Genomic DNA, 20,848 nt, shown 5'->3' with positions numbered 1-20,848 from the left:
TCCCAAGAGCTCCACAATCTCCCCTCTTGGTGAGGGGAGGTGGCTGCAGCCTAGCAGTTGCGTTGTCACGGTGCATCACAGGAGACAAAGTCCAGCTGGGGAGCCCAACTCTCAGAGGAGAAGGGGGGCACGAAGCACCCAATGACAACTCCCATAAGGCACTGCAGCAGCTTTTCAGAATCAAATTATTTGGGAGATTGAGGGTTTTGGACAAAAAATTCTGAGGCAAGCAAACCCTTTGAAGGGAAACAAAAAGTCTAGTTAAAAACCCAATTTTTGTCACCCCCCTTCCCCCCCATGTTGATGGAAAATTTCCACCTGTTGGAACTGCTCTGGGTAGAAGAGCTCTCTGTAACCGTGTCTTCATAACATGGCCCTACCTTGGCCAGCAGCCATCCCACAGGCCTGTGCTGCGCTTGTCAACAGGAAATGCCGTGATGGTTGTTATTGGCTGGTGCTCACTGCACCAAACCACAGCCATCTGCCGCCTCCTTGCATGCCTCTTCACAACTGTTGTACTGAGCTGCTCTCCTGGCAGAGGCTGTCTGTGGTCTGGCATGACTAATCCATCCCAGTGGATGGTAATTGAGCAGAATGCAATCAACAGCCGCAGCAGCAGATTGCAGTCAAAGTCACCGAGCATGATTCTCCACTCACCATACTCCCTGCATAAGCATTTAGGCACCATATCCTCCCATGGGAGTTAGGTACCTAAATACCTTTGAGGATCCAGACCTTACCTTATCTTGCTTCCATTCTGCTCTGGCAGCTTCTCACCCCTCCTTTGCAGAAAGCTCAGGGCAGGGGAGAATCTCCCCTGATCTAGGTTGGCCCAGTTGGACTAACCATGCTGTGGAGACAGAAGAACACCCATAGGCAGGGGTGCCAGAATGGGGGGGGTGAGGGGGCCATGGCCCCATCACTTTTTACCTGCCTTAAGGGTGAGTGATCGGGTGGAGAGAAGCAAGTGGGAGGGGCGGGGTCTTGGGGGAAGAGGTGGCATGAGGGCGGGGCCTCGGTGAAAGAGGCAGGGCGGGGACTCATTGGGGAAGGGCAGAGTGGGGGGTGGGGCCATGGTTCGGGTGCCTGCAGCCTCCCCACTTCAAGGGAGCTTCTGGCACACCTGCCCAGAGGTCCAGTATCCAAGCACAGGATGGTAATGGCCATGCTGGTTATGGACAGGCCATCTACCAACCTTATAGCTTCTTGGCACCAGACCGGCACCCGGCGTCAGGGTCCTGTACCCTCCCTCTGTGAGAACAGCTCTTACTGCTTAGCCTGTGGCAGAGCATCCAGTGGGGGAAGGAGATGGCGCTCCGGGGAAGAGGAGCGGTTCCATCGCAGTGGGGATGGGTCAGGCTTCTAATGAGACTCGGCATGGGGAGAGGGAGGGAGTGCTCAGGACAGGGGCGTGGATCTTGGCCCCACAGGACAGGACCTGGGGGGCAAAGCTGGTGGCCACCAGGGTGGGTGGTCAACTCCTTTAGGAGCTACCGCAAGACCCTGCCGTTTATTACGCCTCCGTCCCTTGGTACACTGAATGCCACCCTAGCTGCTGTGATGGTACTGCCAGAAGCAGCCCAGCAGCACGCACTGGGGCCTCTGCCCTTTTAGCAGCCTACCTGCCCAGCCGATGTAGTAAAACACAAGTCCCTGATTCTGCATCACTGGGTCAGTCACACAGCTCTGCCGTTACCCATTGTTAAGGCACAAGTTGCCCCAGGGAGGAATCCTGCCAGCAGCACTGAGTGCTCCCATGGGTTGGATTTGAGATTTGGTTGCCTGTAAATAATAAATGTAACCCAATTAGAAGGTCTAGTTAGCCTAGGACAGGAGATAGGAACTCGGGAGACCTGAGTTCTGTTCCAGCTCTGCCGTTGACCTCCTGGGTGACCGTGAGCATCACCCTCTGCCTCAGTTTCCCTTTTGGTCTGTTTTGATTGTAAGCTCTTCAGGGCACAGTAAGGTTCTGTGCAGCATCTGGCACAATGGGGTCCCTGATTTCAGTGGGGGTCTGCACAGCACCTGGTGCAATGGGCCCCACATCTCAGCTGGGGCTGTTAGGTGTTCCTGTGATGCAAACAATAAAAGCTGTTAGTTCATTCCACTGACTGCTGTGGGGGAACCGAGTTTGGGCTATAAAGGCACCAGCCCAGCCAGCCATACTGAAGTGAGTGCAGTGAACCCACAGCTGTTCAGAGATCATCTTGAGAGGAGCATTCCTATGGTCTTCTCATCTGCTGATCCACATCACAATGGAATCTGATGCTCATGCATCTGCTTCCTGCACCCAGCTAAGGGGAAATCGCTGGAGGAAGTCACAGTAGAGCGTGGGGTGTGTCTTGTATCACAGTTGCTCCCTTAGTGCCCGCAGCATTCAACCTCCCTCCCCACTGGCAGGGAAAGTCATGCCCTTTCTGTAGCCTGCTGCCTATGCTCCCTTGTGCGCTTGCCAATACTGGACAATAAGCAGCATGCAGCAGCCACCATGGAGATGTACATAACTGGGAGAAGAGACATCTCCATTGCCCCCCAGTTTCTAAGGCAGATCCCACCACTCACAGCAGCTGTGGCAGTTGATGAAAAGTCATCAGCCAACACGTATTCAGCATCACAGTGGAAACAGGACTTGTGGTACTTTCGCTGGTGATGTAGAGAAAAGACCCCATTCTGACTCAGTGACTCAGATGACTGAGCATTATCCATCATGCACAGCAATGGGACATTCATGTCAATGGGCCAGGATCAGCAGCCCAAGACAACCTTCATGACATCCTATAAGAGTATCTTTATGGGAACACTGCTGGAGAGCTCATGGAAACATGCATTACATCTATGTGAGATCAAGGGTGGCCCAGTGGATAGGGAAGTGGTCCAAGAGGCAGAAGAGCTGGCTTCATTACCGAGCTTTGCCACAGGCTCTCTATATGTCCTTGGTCCAATCCCTTAGCCTCAGCTCCCCATCTGTAACCCGGGGATAATGATTCTTCCATTATGTATTTAGATTGCTAGCTCTTTGGGGAAGGATTGTCACTTGCTCTGGGTACGTCTAGACTGCAGTCATGGCATGTGAAGGCATCTTGATCTGACATATCCGAGCTAGCTTTAATTTGGATTGTCTAGATTGCAATCACTGGTTGTGACTTCAGCTTGACCTAGCTTGGGTCCCAGAGCAGCAAAGGGGTGGCAGTGTGGGCTGGGCATACCCACCTGGATCCCTGGGTAATTTCATGGGGCTAACCCATTACTTGTGTGATGCTATATAGAAAAGAATGATGACCAGATGTACAGTAGGAATCACTAACATATCACTACTGTTACACAATTGCAGTAAATCTAATACAAAGTCTGTCATGTAAGATATCAATGGAAAAAATGTAATCTGCTAAGAATGATAATCCTGTGTATACGCATGTATCATCTGTGTATCTGAAATTATGAATACTTGCTATGTATTTGTATCTCAAACATGTGTTGTGTGTCTGGGTGATACCACCTAGACAAATTTACATTCAGACAAGCCATCACTGGTTAATGGGCCACTCATGTGATGATGGGCCATTAAGGGAAATCAGCTCTTCAATGAGCCCTTCCTGAAAGTGCATCAGACAACGTGGAGCCAGTGGCTACCCCTATGATTCAGCAAAGCATGTAAGGACACGTGATGAGGACATATGATCTAAAAATCCATCTTTTACCAGGAACTTTCCATGCTCATGTGACCCTGGATTCCACGTTGGGCAGTAACTTTCTATGCACATGGGCTGAGCTATAAAATGCAAGCTGTGACACCATTGCTTTGTCTTCATTCCTGCTTCTCATCTCTGGACTGTGATTTTCTAAGAAAGCTTTGAATAAAGGACTGAATGACCCCCGACCTGATTGGGTGAACCAGAGATTTATTACAAGCTAGCAGATTTAACATCAGTGCTATTATCCTGACCTGAAAACTCTGAAAATCAAGTGTAATGTATCTGATTCTTGTAATCATTTAACAACTCTCTTCTTTCCTCGTTTGTTATTAAATCTTTAGTTTTTAGTTACTAAAGGATTGGCATCAGCATGATTTTTAGGTAAGATCTGAGTTATATATTGACCTGGTGAAGTGGCTGATCCTTTGGGACTGGAAGAACTTTATATCTGATGAATCTGGTTTTCAGTAACCTTTCATCATAAAGACCAGATGTCTGGGTGGTGATAAAGGGGAGGATTACCTAAGGGGACTGTATTATGACTTCTTGTTAAGCAGTGTGGTACTACAGAAGCTCATTTTGTTACTGGTTTGGTGAATCTAATGTCAGAATAACCACCAGTTTGGGGTGTGTCTGCCCTATCTTTATCAGTCTGTCCTGAATTTGGCATTCTCAACTGTGACCCACACCAGGCATTGGTCCATATTGGCATAGTCAGTGGGTTCCACAGAACCAGGTAAACTGGGCTTTGGATCAGGACCCCACACTATTCAAAAGTTAAATTTGAGATTGAGAGTTTTAAGGATTAAAAATCAGTGACCATGGGTCAACCATGATTATATGAGGGTCTGAGCGCAAAAGAGTTTTAAAATGATGTAGGGATAAGAAAATAGCCCTTACAGGGGACATCTCAGATCAGGAGATGAGAGATCTGCTCATGGAATGGGACCAGAAGGCAGAAGAAGAAGCAATTCAAATACAGATACTAGCAAACAATCAGCAGTTGGAGCATGAAGAAAAACTGGCAGAACTTCAAATGAAGAAAAAAAAGAGGCTGAGAAGGCAGAGGAGGGCACATACCAGGGATGCCTAGCTGAGGCTGAAATAAAAAAGGAAGCTCACCTGAAGCGAATAGAACAAGCTGAGAAGGAAGCTACCACACTTCAACTCCAAGTCCTGGGAGAGCAAAAGAATCAGCCACAGCCTGGAATTCCATCTCCTCTCAACTGTAGAGTCTAGGAGAAAATCTGTCCAATTTATAAAGATTCTGAATGTGTTGAACAGTTTCTATCCACCTTTGACCATCTGTGGGGTAGTCACAAAATTCCTGATGACCAGATTGAGTACAAGGGCCAGAGAGGTATTTAATGAAATGGGGGTAGAAGAGCCTATGGATTATGTAAGGTTTAAAGAAACTATATTGGAGCAATTTAAGATTACTTACCCCTGAATCTTATAGACTGAAATTTAGAAATCTCCAAAGGTCTAATGATTTTACTTATGTGGCGTGTGCCCATAAATTGTTGGGTTATGTAAAAAAATGGGTTATGGGGGCAAAAGCTTATTTGATAAGCTGCTAGATTTGATTACTTTGGAGCAACTGCTAAGAATAGTTCCTGAAAATATTAAAGTAGCAATTTGTGATAGGGAACCTAATTTGGTTTTAAAGGCTGCAGAAATCGCTGATCATATATAGAATATAGAAATTGAAAGGCGTAAGCCCCAAGGAAAAAATAATCACTCTGTACCACAGTTTAAAAGAGAGGGAGAGTTTAAAAGTAAGTCTAGCCCCAACTTGGTTAGAAAATGTCATGGAACCACAAAGTATAAAAATGATTACCATAAGGGGAAGCTGGTTCTCTGCCACCAATGTGGGCCCCCGGCCACATAAGACCAAATTGTCCAAATCTTAGAAATACCCCACAGCCAGCACCCCCAAACCACACAATAAATTCTATAAGTCACTATGAATATGGAGGCTAGCTAAATATGCCCCAGCACTGCCATCTTGAGTCCAAATGCAGTCCCTGCAAATGTTAATGCTACCTCGTTGAGCTCAGATGTGGTTGAGGAAGGAATTAGTCTCACGAAGTATGTGAAGACTGAGCCATGGAGAGGAAATGAGGAATTCATAAAGAGTGCAAAGGTCAATGGAATCATGAGTACTGGCTGGTTTGATTCTGTATCTGATATTACTTTAGTCTTGTCAGGCCAGAAGATTTGCTGCCAGACAAGAGTGTAACTCTAGTGGCTCTCTCAGAGTATTCTGTGAAAGTGCCATTAGTCAGGATCCACCTTAAGTGGCAAAGTTTTGAATGTTATTTAGTGGTTGGTGTCAGGGATTTGCTACCTGCTGATGTTTTAGTTGGTAATAATATTGTAACTATGTCTAGTCAAGTTAATGTCATAATCAGACAACAAGGGAAGTATGGTTCTGATGCAGGTGCCTAGACTGGTGACAATAAGAGAAATTGTGAACAGACAGAAAATGTCTCCCACCTTGTGCCAGTTGAGAATTTGTCTGAGACATCAAAGGAGGCTCTGAACTTGAATGAAACACAGAAGGAGTTAATTGTGGCACCGCAAAAATGATGTTTCATTAGAAAGGGCCAGGACTGATGCTCAGAATCAGGTCCCAGGTGGGGAAAGAAGAGGCAGATTTTTCATGCAAGATGGTTTGCTGTATAAAGAGTCTCCTACAGAGAAAAAGCATCCCCATGGTGGGATTTGCAAACAGCTGGTGGTACCCAATGGGTATAGAGGTGACTTGCTAAAGTTAGCTCATGATGGTCCATTTGCAGGGCACCTGGGTATAGACAGAACATTTGACAGGCTAATGCAAAATTTCTACTGGCCTCAACTTTTCAAGACAGGGAGGGATTATTGCAGGATCTGTGATTTGTGTCAGAAGCACAAAAGGTTAAAGAGACCTAGTAAGGCCCCCTTCCAGCCACTACCCCATTATTGGGGAGGAATTTGCCAGTGTCTGTGGATATTGTAGGACTACTCCCTAAATCTTTCAGGAATGGAAAGAGGTATATTCTTGTGTTGGTGGATTTTACTACCAGGTATCTATAGGCTGCATCATTGTCTAATGTTGAGAGAGAGACAGCAGCTACAACATTATTTACTATTTTTAGCAGAGTGGGTTTCCCCAGAGAAATCTTGTCAGATCGTGGTGCCAACTTTATGTCTGTTGTTTTTAAGCAGTTGTGGAAAATGTGTGGAGTAAAGCACTAAAAGCTGCTCTCTACCACCCAGAGACCAATGGTCCAGTGGAAAGGTTCAATGGAACATTGAAATCTATGCTGAAAATACATGTGGCCAGGTATCAAAAGGACTGGATGTCTTGCTTCGCTATCTACTGTATGCATGCAGGAGTGTACCCCAAGAATCTACAGGGTTTGCTCCCTTTGAACTACTCTATAGGAGGCAAGTTAGAGGACCCTGAAGTTATGAATACTTGCTATGTATTTGTATCTCAAACATGTGCTGTGTCCCTGGGTGACACCCCTAGACAAATTTACATTCAGACGAGCCATCACTGGTTAATGGGTCACTCATGTGATGATGGACCATTAAGGGAAATCAGCTCTTCAATGAGCCCTTCCTAAAAACGCCTCAGACAGCATGGAGCCAATGGCTACTCCTATTCAGCAAAGCATGTTTTGATGAGGACATATGATCTAAAAATCCATCCTTTACTAGGAACATTCCATGCTCATGTGACCCTGGATTCCACGTTGGGCAGTAACTTTTCATGCACATGGGCTGAGCTATAAAATGCAAGCTGTGACACCATTGCTTTGTCTTCATTCCTGCTTCTCATCTCTGGACTGTGATTTTCTAAGGAAGCTTTGAATAAAGGACTGAATGACCCCCGACCTGCTTGGATGAACCAGAGATTTATTACAAGCTAGCAGATTTAACATCAGTGCTATTATCCTGACCTGAAAACTCTGACAATCAAGTGTAATGTATCTGATTCTTTTAATCATTTAACAACTGTCTTCTTCCCTTGTTTGTTATTAAGCCTTTAGATTTAGCTACTAAAGGATTGGCATCAGTGTGATTTTTGGATACGATCTGAGTTATATATTGACCTGGTGAAGTGGCTGATCCTTTGGGACTGGAAGAACTTTATATCTGATGAATCTGGTTTTCAGTAACCTTACATCATAAAGACCAGATGTCTGGGTGGTGATAAAGGATTGGACTGGCTTCTTGTTAAGCAGTGTGGTACTACAGAAGCTCATTTTGTTACTGGTTTGGTGAATCTAATGTTAGAATAACCACCAGTTTGGGGTGTGTCTGCCCTATCTTTATCAGTCTGTATGATTTTCTCAGCTGTGACCCACACCGAGCACTGGTCCACAGCTTGTGTCACCACAAGTGATAGATTCCAGAAACAATAGCTCTTGATTGTCTGTCATATGACTCTGCTTTGGTGCAGGAAGCAGCTGCAAAATGTCCATATTTCATGTATGTATTACACCATACGCCTCTGGCTGGACATGCATCATTTCTTGTGAAATGACTTTTTCTACACCTTGTGCATGGAGGCTGGAATTTGTCTCTCTTAGCCTGGCAGTTTTCTCTCCTTATCTCAGGGGTTTTATGATAATGACTTTTAACACTCAAGTGTCTGTTTATAGCTTTTAAGCTAGTTTCAGGTTTTTCATCTTGCTCCTGCATTTTGTTCCGCTGTTTGACTAATTCTGGTTGTTTTGCAACCTGTATAGCTGTGCCTAGAGTTAAATCTCTCTTCATTTGTTGCTGCTGTGAAAAAATTATATCTATTAATCCAATAACTAGCCTGTCTCTGATATTTTTATGTTTTGCATTCCCAGAATCACAGTTTTCAGCCAATGTATGCAGAGTTCTTATAAAACATTCAGTATTTGCCCCTGGTTCTTGAATTCTCTGGTGGAAACATGCTCTTTCATAAACCACATTTCTCTGAGGTATAAAGTATGTATGCATCAAACACAGCCAGAACCCTTTCATAGTCATCTTTGTGACTATCTTCAGTAAAGTCAAAGAATTTAAAGATGTGGTTCACTTGCTTCCTCATACCATAAATTAAAGATGATACCTGTATATATGATCAGTTTCCTTGTGAAGCTTGGTAGCAATGTGAAATCTTGCAAAATATTGTTTCCAGTCTCTCCATTCTGAAGATTTGTCAAAGCTGAAGTTCCCGGGGGGCATTGAAGAGCAGTATGTTGATGAGATCCTGCAACCTTTGTTGCTTTATTCCTTCTGTTTGCAACCTTTGTTGCTGTATTCCTTCTGTTTCTGTTCTTAGTTTACTTCTGACCCTTTGTCATGTTACTGTACCAGAGATGGACCGGCTACGGAGCTTGCTTATACATGCCAGATGTGTTCATCATCAGATCTTTTAATGCTGTGCCGTGTATGCTCTGCTTTTAATGCACTGCCTAGTGGCTGAACAGTGTAATACAGTGTAGCATTCCATTACAGGATATGTCTGCTCTAAGTGCAATTGATTACAGTCTAGAAATATGCTCTGCATGTGCGCTCACATGTGTTCATCACCTGGCACAATTGGGCCCTTGCTACCATCATAAAAACAATCCCCCCCACAACACACACACACACATGCATGCAGGCAGGGGAACTTACACCCACTTCTCTTTAAAAGTTCCACTGTCAAAATCCCTTTCTAAGTATAAAACAGTGGCTGCAAGAACAACAGGACCAGGCCCTGCCATGTAGGCATGGGGTGTGGAGCATAACAGGAAGGAGACAGCTTGTCCGGGGGTTAGGTCTGACACTGCTCCAGCTGCTGTGCTGAGCCAAGAGTTTGTGAGCTAAACAGTAAATGGTTCGGAAACATAAGGTTATAGGTAAAATAAGAACATAAAATGCAATCTAGAGCCTGTACTTATTAACTAATGACTTTGCTATATGCAGGTTGGTTGTAGCCACTTCATCTTGAATGGTCCCTTGAAATATGTGTTAAGTACTTATGCTAAACAATCTGTTCCACCTTGTGTTTAGCTGTGACACTCTGAGTAGATTTCCCACATGTTAAAAAGAGCTCCCTGTAAGCTCAAAAGCTTGTCTCTCTCACCAACAAAAGTTGGTCCAATAAAAGATATTACCTCATCCACCTTGTCTCTCAGTGACTTTCCTGTCTACTAAGATGTTTCTCACCCAGTGGTTAGTTCTTGGAGAGCTTGACCAGTCCAAAAAGTGGCGACCCGGTTTTCATGAGCCACTCCTGCTGACAGAGAGACCCCTCCAGTAATGGATCCCCACTTGGGCCAACCTTCTGCTCTTGTTCAATCCTAGAACTCTGGGGTTTGCCTTTGTACCTCTCCCACCTGCATCTACTCCAGACAGTAAACAACAGCTGTCTCCAGGTGTGTTCCTTGTTCTCATGTTGATTGGCTCAGCTCTCAGCTCTCCACTCTTCAGGTGCTAGGTTTCATTTTCAGGTGTCCAGATTTGGAACACAGGATCCTACATGATCCATGACTCTACAGTTGTTTCCCAGACAAACATCTCACAATAGCCATGAAAATCAGCTTGACCTTCACTTTCGGCAGAGACCCCACATAACCCCCCTAAAGGGTAATAATGAGAAAATGGTCAGACACAAATATAATATCTCTGTCAGCACATACCTGGGCATGTCTGGGCATGTCTAACCCCCACAGTATCATTGCCAGTAGCCCTTTCCCTCAGTTTCCCCACCGACCAGCATGAACATCCAATGGATAAATGTCCCTTTTTACACCCCCCTTTCCCCTTCTGCACAGCTCACTCATGCTGTGGTGTCAGTGGCAGGTGAAGTGTTAAAATTTAGGAGTGCATGTGGAGAGCTCCATCTCCTGCCCCTAGGGGACATCTATTCATCTTCCATGAAAAGACAACTCACCATTGCCTTTACACTGTTGTCTTTTATCCCCAAGCTGCCCTCTCTCACTGCGTTGTCACATCTTGTTGCAAGGCCCAGACAACTCTAGAATTGTTGGACGGGGGCTAGACCTAACTCTCTACTGGAGTTCACTCAGTTCTCTCACGACATTGGCAAGAGAGCTCAACGGTATATTGCAACATTAAACAGAATCCTTACCTCTATAATCATATTCCTTTCCAAGAAGCAGCTTTTTCACTTTTCTGATTGTCCCAGTTCCATTATCCAGTGGTACCAGATGGAGGTATGGGTTTGGGTGACTCTTTACCTAAGGCGTATTAGGTACAGGCCTGAGACCCTTTTGTCACACAACAAGGATAATAACATTTCATTACCACTACACCCAAAATGTAAATGTGGGAAAAGGAGGTGGATAACAAACATGAAACTGACTTGCTATCTCTGTCTCTTCCTCCAGTTCACCAACAGACGGCAGTGGAAAGCTCCTTCCCAAGAGCTCCCACATGCTGACATCCACATAAATATATTGTTGATTTAGTCATAGAATCATAGAATATTAGACTTGGAAGGGACCTCAGGAGGTCATCTAATCCAACCCCCTGCTCAAAGCAGGACTAACCTCAGCTATATCATCCCAACTAGGGCTTGGTTGTTGCTGTGTTTTCCCAAAATAATGCCCTTTCCCCTTAATAACATTTCCTTGTTTTGTACACAGACCCAGTGCTTGTGATAGGGGAAGTATTGCCTATTAAGGGCACCCAGGGGAAGTATGTTTCTAGGTGGGGGTTCAAGGCAGTGCATTTGCTAATTTTCAGAGGAATCTCTACATATTTGAACTTGCTCCATTCTTCTCCTGTCAACTCCTAGCAGAAGAGTTATAGACAGAATATATGATAATGCTTTTATATCAATCACTGGTGAGGCCTCAGGATACTGTGCTTGCCCCATCTCCAGAAGGATGTTGCTCATTTAGAGAAGGGCAACAAGAATGATCAAGGGCCTGGAAAAACTCTTCTATGAAGAGAGATTGAAAAAACTGGAACTGATTACCTCATAAAGTGAGAATGTGATAAAAGTCTGTAAAACACAGACTAGTCGAGAGATGGGAGATCAGGACTTCTGTTCTGTCTCTTACACAAGGACAAGGAGACAGTCAGTGAAATTGACAGAAGGGAACTCCAAAACTGACAAAAGGAAATACTTTTTCACACAACATGTAATTAGCCAGTGGTACTCAGCCACAGGAAGTCATTGAGGCCAAGAACTTGTCAAGATTCACAAAGGGACTGGACTTGGGCTCATCGGACCTTTTTTTTATTTTCACAGAAAATGTCATCTTTTCGGTGAAAAATTGAAAACCAAAAACTTAGAGCCAAAACAGTCCCCCCCACCCCCCTAAAATGGAAAACTTTGGGCTGAAAACCAAAAATTTGATTTAGAAAAGCAACTGCAGTGCTTTATAGGAGACTTACGTCCCCATTTTCCTCATGGGCCAGGCTCTCTGGTTGGACTAAATCTCCTATAATAAATCAAGGTCTCCCCTATTGCTGAGATACCTTGGTGCATCATGGGAGCTACATTGCTGTGGTGCATCATGGGAGATGTAGTCCAATTGGGGAGCCCAGCCCCCAAAAAAGAAAAATTTCAGCTGAAATTTCTCAAGTTTTTGACTGAAAACTGAAAAATTTTGGTTTGTGGATGTTCAGATTTTTTTTGAAAATCAAAATTTTCTGCAAAAAGCAGGCACTTTTTGTAAAAATATTTTGTTTAGCTAAAACCAAAGTTGCCTTCAAAAACAGTTTTGACAGAATTTTGTTGACCTTAGCATGGATATCAAGAATATTATCATAGTTAATCCTAACAAAACGTGTGGCAGGGATAGTAAACCTACTGCATTAGGGCTTAACCCAATCTCTACTAGAGACCAGGATGACACCTAATGGGGGCTGATAATTGTGCCCCTCAGCCTGAGAAGTTTGCCAATATTTGGGACCTTGATGCATTGTTTCAATTAGGAGGAGATATTGATGGTATGAGTCAAGTATAGCTTTGTTGCAATCTTGTTCATTTACAAAGAATGAAGACAAAGATCTGTTTCCCTGAACACAATAGGAACAAACAATAGCACACAGCTTCCTTACTCAGAAATCCAAGTCTGCCACCCCAGCCAGCCCTGCGCCCCAAAGACCTCTGTCTCTTTGCTTCCTCTCAGGACCATACTCTTTGCTGCTTCTCTTGCTGTCTGGTTGCTGTCTCCTTCTCTGTCTGCCGCTCAGACACACAGATGTAACCAATCAATGCCCCAGTCCCTTTGTTTTCAATCAATGCCTAGGGAAAGCCTTCAGCCCACATGGCTTAGCTTCTGCTCAAGTCTCTCCATGCTGGCCTTGGGTGGTGGCTTATTTTGTTCCATCTCTTACTACACAAAAGAGCATGTAATTGCTCCTTCATTTAGCCTGAGTAAAGGTGCTTAGCACACTGATCAACTTTACCCAGCTCTGTGATCCATGGTTGCCCTTAATACCTTCCAGCATAACATCATCCCTCATCTGTTACTGCAAGGTTCTTATGCCTTCCTCTGACACTTCTGGTACTGGCCACTAGCAAAGACAGGAAAGTGAGGTAGACGGACCATGGGTCGGATCCAAGGCATGTCTGCTCCAATACCCTGGCTGCCTGGTCTCACTGGAATAGCAGCTAAGAGTTACTAGGAACTCAGTCCAGTGACATGGTTCTCTGTACAATGCCCAGGGTGCAGCACATTCCCTTCTGCAGGCTTCAGGCCCTTAATGAGACGCTCCTGCTTGCCCTGCAGGCCAAGGTTGGGTCTGATAACAAGGAGGCATAGGGGCCCCGGCGAAGATGGAGAGACTTGCAGCAATTTCACTGCAGTGGAGTCACATTCTGGGGTTGGGTTGTTTTGTTTAGATGTCCTTGCTGCTCTGGGTTTCTATCAGCAAAGGCCAATTGGAGCAGTGTCCCTTGCACTTGGTGAGGAAGGTGGGGAGGATTGAGATGGTCCTTAGTTCCCAGGGGAGTTTGTTCCCCGGGTTAGTACTGGAGCCCAAGGATGGTTTGTCTCCCGCACAGGCCAGCTTTGCCCTGGTGTGAGTGAGTTGCATTGTGCCAGAGGAGCAGAGATGTTGACTATGGTCCCCATCCTGGGTCTTTAGGCTCTTTCAGATACACTGGATCCAGGCCATGGAGGGCCTTGAAGATCAGGAAGACATAGGGAGGAGTAGGTGGAAATCTGTTGCTGTCTGTTTTGCTAGGGTAAAGGTTTTCCATAGTGGGGAGGTGCTGTCTGTCTCATTTCACTGAGACTTTATGATCCCTTTGTTGTGCTCAGTTGCCCTTCGGCTTCTTGACCATGGCATTCCCTAGGAACAGTGGTGAGCCCTCTGCCAGTTCATTCCAGGATGGCCCATGAGCAGCCATTGCCTAGCCCTGGGGCTTGGCTGTCATTCACCCACAGCCAGATCCCAGATCTAGAATTCCATTCTGGGCCAAATTAACAACTTGGCACTAATGCTCCAGATAATCCTCCACGTCCTCCCCTGATTCTCCCTTGATCCCCAGCCTAAAAGATATGGCTTGGTCCCTGCACCACTTCAGCTGTCCTCCTCCTCCTTTTCCTCCAGGACTCCAGCCCTTCTTCAACAAGGTGCTGTCTGCAACAGCCATCCAGAAGAGCAGCGAGGTGCAGCTGTAATTGATGGTGACTCTCCAGAGGGGCAATGGTCACCAGGCTGTCTCTGGTAGCTATAGCATCTCTGCTCCATCCTTCACAGTTCACAAGCCATATGGGCTCCAGCGTCCAGCCATTCTTATTAGCGAAAGGTGGTGGGATGGGACTCCATTCACAATGCTGCTTCTAGTTCATCCTGAACAGTGCATCCATCCATCCATCCAGTGGTCCAGCCATCCATTCACTGATCCATCTGGTGTCCATGCTTACAGTCATACATTTTAACAGAAGGGGCTTTCCTTTGTATCCATCCTTTCATCCCTATTTATTCATCCATAGCAATGATTTGTCCTCACTCCTTCCATTCCATGGCCTTTGTCTGTTGAGCTGGTTGGAAAATGGGGTTTTATTCCTGCAGAAAATTTCAAGAAAAATGGAGAAAAAAAAATGTTCAGCTGAAAATTTCAACATTTGGTAACACTCTAACCCTCTCCCTGCCCCCCCCCCCTCCAAAAAAAACCCCAAACCCTTCAAACTGAATTTTTAGTAAATTTCAGCCCCACCTCCCTGGGCTCCCTGGCTCCAGTGACCTGTTGGGAGCTTCCAGGATCTCAGCTCATGGGACAGGTTTGGCCTCACCTGTCTGATAGAAGTATGGCTCTTCATGCAGACCCTTTTCCCTCATTCTGGCAGAGTAGAGGGTCCTGAAAGTCTCTCCGAGAATCCCCCAAAGCAGGGGCCTCTCTGGCTAGTATGGAACTGGCATAAGAACCTGCATCAGCCCTGTTCTCAGCCTCTGGCATAGGAGATGTGTCAGGGCCATGGCCGCAGTGCTCTAAGCTCTGGGTCTTCTCTGCTCCCCAGGGCCCACAAGGCGGCCTGCAGAGCAGAGAGTAAGTTAGAGCAGTCCTGAGACTGCTCTAACTTATGCTAGGCATGTTGTTCTTTGCCTTAGGGACTGGAGAGTTTGTGTTGTTAATAACAGCAGCTGCCCCATCCAGCAGGGGCTGTGTGCAGTGCCATGCATGGCCATGGAAGGCAGGGAGGTCACTGGTGGCTCAGTGCCACTTCTGCCCTCGGCACAGGAACAAGGCAGATGAGAACAGGGCCCAGGGTCTGATCTTAGAGTGTCTGGAACAGGCATCCCCCTGGGCCCAGAGGGTGCTGGGGAGGGCAGGGGGTGCCAAAGCACCAGCAGGGGATGGGGAGGAAGAGTGATGAAAAAACCCACAGTGGAGACCACTCTCAGGAACACCGCTAGAGACACATGAAGACTGATATGATTCAAGAAATAGCCCTAATATCCAACCTGGGTGGGCAGAGCCCATTGTGATGGGTGGCATGAGGATAGCATGTTACAGTGGCTAGAGGGGATGGACCGGTTGTGACCGGCCCAGCCTGGCTGCAGTGGGGTCGGAGCTACCTAGGCCTGGCTGCTAGGGGAGATTTCCCATCTGGCATAAAATACCCTGGAATCCAACACAGGGCCCATTTATGGATGTAGGGGCCCCTCCACTCTCAACGCAGCCAGGCCCCCGTGATTTCTATTGGGGTTAAATGTTGCCCACAGTCCCTGAAGCTCCTAGGAGTGGCATAAGATATGAGGGTTCTGAGACCAAATGGAGATACCCAGTGCCATTCATTTCCATATGCCACTACCCACAATGCTTTGCCTACTCACAACTAGGAAGCTCAGGGCAACCAGGAAAAAACTGATTTTGTTGCCAAATTGGGAGGCCCAGTGATCCTCATTTGAATATACCATTACCCACAATACTCTGGTAGCTCACAGCAAGTGCACTGAGAGCCTAGGACCATCCTGGATATTGGGACGAAAGCAAGAGTTATAAAGAGGAGTGATGAGGTAAGGTTTAGATGGGATTTGAGCTATAGAATCTGGTGACTGTGGAGAGTCAGGTGGTGGGTGCCAGTCCATACACTGTCATGTAGAAGGAGCTGGTTAGCAGGGGAGCTGGAACAATTTTTATAGAGGGGGTGTTGAGAGCTGTTGAACCAAACTGTAAACACTGTATGTAATGGAAACCACTTCAAACCAGGGTAACCTCTGTAACAGCACCCCCTGTGCTCCTACTTCCAGGCTAAAATAGCACAACTGGTAAAGATTCCTTGAGTAGCTAGTGCCCACATGGGGAAAAGGATGGTGTGGGTGATGTGATGCCCTTGTATCTCTCTCATTGCAGATCCACTGAGCCTTGCTGTCTGGTACTCCACAGTGAGGAGAACATAAAAGCTGATGCACTGGTTCAGATCATGGCTGTACTGAGTATCCTGTCTCTAAGGTGGCCCGTGATGGAGCTTCAGGGCAAGTGTTCAGAGCAGAGAAGAGAGACCAATCCCCCTCTGACCAGTAGATATTTTGGTTAACCCTGGGCATGGGGTTGTGTCCTGGCCATCGTGGTTAACACCCATTGATGGACCTCTCCTCCATGCAATTATCCAGTTCTTCTTTGAACCCAGAACGAGAGCCTGGCAGAGACCCTGCTGGGAGGGGGCCATAGATTCCATGGCCAGAATGGCATGGGCAGGATGGCATCAGACTCCATTGTTTCCAACTGAGGAAGTGCATATCAGTGCTGGATGAGGGGGCAGGGCAGGTGGCGCCCCCAGGGACAGATCTCGGAGGGGAAGCTAAATACCCTGGCTGCATCAGGGCGGAGGCAGAGGCTGCAATGGGATAGGGCGATGCTCTAATGTTGTCTCTTGACACTGCTAGAGAAAAACACTCCCCCTTTCTGACATCCCTCCACCGGCTCCCTCTGCATCCAGAGCCCGGCGTCAAGGAGCCTTTGGACATTGCCAGACTCGCTAGCTCTCTGCCCTCCGTCACCCAGCAGTCTCCGAGGTCTCATCTGGGACATGGGTCACTATCGCCCTTTGGAGCTGGCCTCCTAGCCAGGTGACAGCATGAAGCGCAATCCATCACCACCCCAAGCCGCTCCAGGAGCTGGACTCGGCCAGGACTTGGTGGGGTAAGGACGTCATTTCAACCCCTGCCCAGAGCCAGCAAACCCTGCTCCAGCATCCCATGGAGCCCTGGGGCCTGGAATTGGGAACCCAGAATGTGTGTGTGTGTGTGGGGGGGGGAGATGCTCAGCATATTCATTTTCATACGTATTTACCCAGAATGCACCAGTTTCAGGGTGGTGTCCTAGCTCAGGGGGGCAATGACTGAGTGGAGATGCCCCCCCATTTCTTGTCCCTGGGCTTTGTCGGCTGTGATTGGGAAGGGTGGGGCTCTCTCCCCACTGCTGCTCCATCCAGCCCCAGGTTCTACCTTCCACAGCTGCACTGTGATGGTTAATAGTTTAATATAAGCTTCTCCCACATCTGCGCGAGAGGTAGGAAAACGCCCCAAGGCTCAGCACAGAGAGAGCTGGAAGTACATCAGGGCTGGCTTGTTTCAGTACAGCTGCAGCAGTATCGTTGGTGAAGTGGTATCAGAATATTTGGGGTCCTGTCCCAGCCCCTGATCAGTGTGGGGTAACCTCAGAAGTTTTGAAGCTGGAGCAGAGCAAAGAGCTCTAGGGGTTGATAGCCTGACTCAGTCTGTAGCTGGAGCCTGGATACTTCTGTAACCCTGGTTTATTCCATATAGCACCCTGTCCTCTGCTAGTGACTGCACCGCTGAAAGATTTATGAGTCTGCAGGAGTCTTGGGGAGCAGAGCTGCATCCCTTGTCTCAAGCTTTTGGATCCTGGGTTTGGTCCCCATGATGACAACCCCTCCAAGGAGAAGGGGTGCCTAATCACTGGACAATCCTCCTGCCCTGCAAGGGTGAACGTACCATGGGCTCCTGTATGTGAAGCCCACTGGGTCCTCCGTAGCTAGTACAACGTTGCTTTCTATGGCGCATTCCCCAGTTCTCCCCCGACCGGGACTCGGTCGGCTGATATCTTCCCCTGTTAGCTTATTGGGATCCTCTGCTGATATCAAACAGCTGAATTGACTGTCATGGTGATTTACACCAGTCCAGACCCTGGAAAGGGAAGAAATTGCCAGCCTGGATAAAACCGGGGTCCCTCTGGCCCAGTATTCAACAGCGGCTGATGCAGGACTCCTCTCCGCTCTGCTGGGGTTCTGAAGCATGAGGCTTGAGACTCACGGACCCAGTGCTGTGTTCAGCTGGCCCCACGGGAGAAGAAGAGGAGATCAGGGATGGAGATTTCCTGGAGAACTGGGGTATCACTGTGGTTTACTGGCCCAATGCCGTGGTTCAGTCATTCCTGCAGCATCTCTACCCTTTCCCTTCCCCCAGCTATCCCGGGCCCTTGGCCAGCCCCAGAGGACCCGAATGCCTCACAGCTCCCTGGTGCAGTAGGGCAGAGTTATCTCTGTTGTGCCAAGGGGGCAGCGAGGCCCAGAGAGACTGTGGGCACGCCGACGTTTGAGCTGGCAGGTGTGAGTCTCAGCTCGCAGAGATGTACCGGGGCTATGCTTGTGCCTAAAGGTAGCAGCATGTCCATAGTGGCAGGCCCGAGAACAATCCCACCCAACCCCCTGGCTACGTAAATCAGACAGCCACAGCCACACAACTATGTCTAGGCACCAGCTCAGGCAGGTGGGAATCTACTCAACGTGGGAATCACACCTCCCGGCTCCAAGGCAGACGTACCCTGTGTGACTTGGACAGGACGGCTGTGGCAGAGTAGATTACTTGACCACCCCCAAACTAGTGGTCTAACCACTGGGCCAGCCTCCTTTCTTGCCAGGATGGATGTACCATGTACTCTTGGATGTGAACCCCATCGGGTTTCCCCCTTGCTTGATCAGGGCTGCTCCCGACAGTGCGTTCCCCAGCTCTCGTCCCCTCCTGCTGATAAGTCTCCCCCAGTGGGTTACTGGGATCCTCCGCTGGTGACAATGTGCTGCATTAACTGTCATGGTGATTTATACCAGCCCAGGGTCTGTCTGGTGAGATGGGGGACTGGGGCACCTGGCCTACAGAGGCGCCTTGTGCTGCCCGGAGATGGGGGTAATAATGAGGAGGAGGCAGGTAGCAGGAGGAGGAAGGTAGCTCTCTCCTGGCCTCTGGGACACCCTGCCCCTACTTACCTTATGTCCTCAGTGATAGCTATGGGCACAAGCCCAACCACACCATGGGGGTTGGAGGGGCGTCAGGCCATGCTACTGGGCAAGGCTGGTGCCCATCGGGAAGGGATACCCCAAGGAAACCTGTCAGGAATGGTCCCTCCCAGCAGCCGGAGTGCCTGTGCGTGTGTGTGCATGCGTGAGTGTGTGTGTGTGTGTATGCATGTACGTGTAGCTCTGTGTATATGAGTGTGTGCATGTATGTGTGTATACGTTTGTGTATATCCATGTGTGTTCCACGCCTGTGCCCATGACTCAGATCCAAGGGAATGGTTGGTTGTGTCTGGGATCAGGGGTACTGTGCCAACCTGCCCCGATCTGTGTGAGGCAGGCTGTGGGCACCCTGCACCCAGCTGTGCCTCCTCCCCGCCGAGCGCCACGGAGCTCTGCCCTGCAAACCTTCCTTGCCCCTGTCTGCGGACTGGGCTGTTGGAGCCACTGACCAGTATACCCTGCAGACAGGACCTGACTCTGATCTCCCTCCAGTGTGATCCCAATGACTTCCCTGATGTCACTCCTGATTCTCACCGGGGCATGTGAGAGCAGGCTCAGGCCCAGGGAGTGCAGTGGCCATGGGGCTGCAATAGGTACTAGCAGCAGCTCCATTGCCACTCTGCAATCTGGGGGGGCCAGGACACCTCCCCAGCCTCCAGGATCTGGGGGGATACAAACAACCTGACCACTCAGATCAGGGCCAGGGCTTGGAGACAAGGGGGGGAGGGCAATACATCAAAAAGAACTGTCCTTCTGGGCCGTACCAACCTGCAGCAAAGGGCCCTGTCACTACCCTCAGGTCTGGGGCTGGCTGATTTCCATAAACTCACCATAAACTCCCAGACCTGGGGTGCTTCCTTCAGACTAGCTAGCTCCATGCACCCCGTGGGTCTATTTATGACAGCGGGGGCTGGGTGTGTCTGAGCTAGCATTCTGCTTTCCCTTCTAACCCCACATTCCCAGATACTCAGAATTTCTCCAGCTCAGCTGGTCTTGCAGCCCTCCGGGATGGTAAAAATGAAGCCACGGCAAAAGACAGTCAGGCCGGGAAGTATCACAACAAGGGGCTCCAATCAAGCGACTCGTGATTTCGGGTGCCCAGCCTGGGACATCACAAACAGGGTGTGATTATTAGAAAATGCTGAGCACTCAGGCCCAGATACTGAAAGATATTCAGGCACCTAATCCCCTTTGAAACGACTCCTTTAAGAGGTCTCCATTTGGGCCCCAAAACCAACAGCTGCTTTTAAAACTCTTAGCCGTGAAAGTTGAAAGTCACCCTGTGAGCTGAGATGATGCCACTGGGCTCACTCAGCAACGCAGAGATGAAGACCTAGGTCTGTCGGCTCCCGGCTCAGTGCCTTAGCCAGGTTGCATTGCAGCAGGGTACTCTGAGCCCCATTCCTAACCACTAGGAGTCTGATGCATTGTGACAGCCGATGGGGCATGGTGAGACAC

Source organism: Emydura macquarii, unplaced genomic scaffold, assembly GCF_026122565.2.
Source record: "Emydura macquarii macquarii isolate MOO-44397 ecotype Brisbane River unplaced genomic scaffold, CSIRO-AGI_Emac_v2 contig_1305, whole genome shotgun sequence".
Classification (NCBI taxonomy): domain Eukaryota; kingdom Metazoa; phylum Chordata; order Testudines; family Chelidae; genus Emydura; species Emydura macquarii.
Note: the sequence above shows the minus strand (reverse complement) of the source record.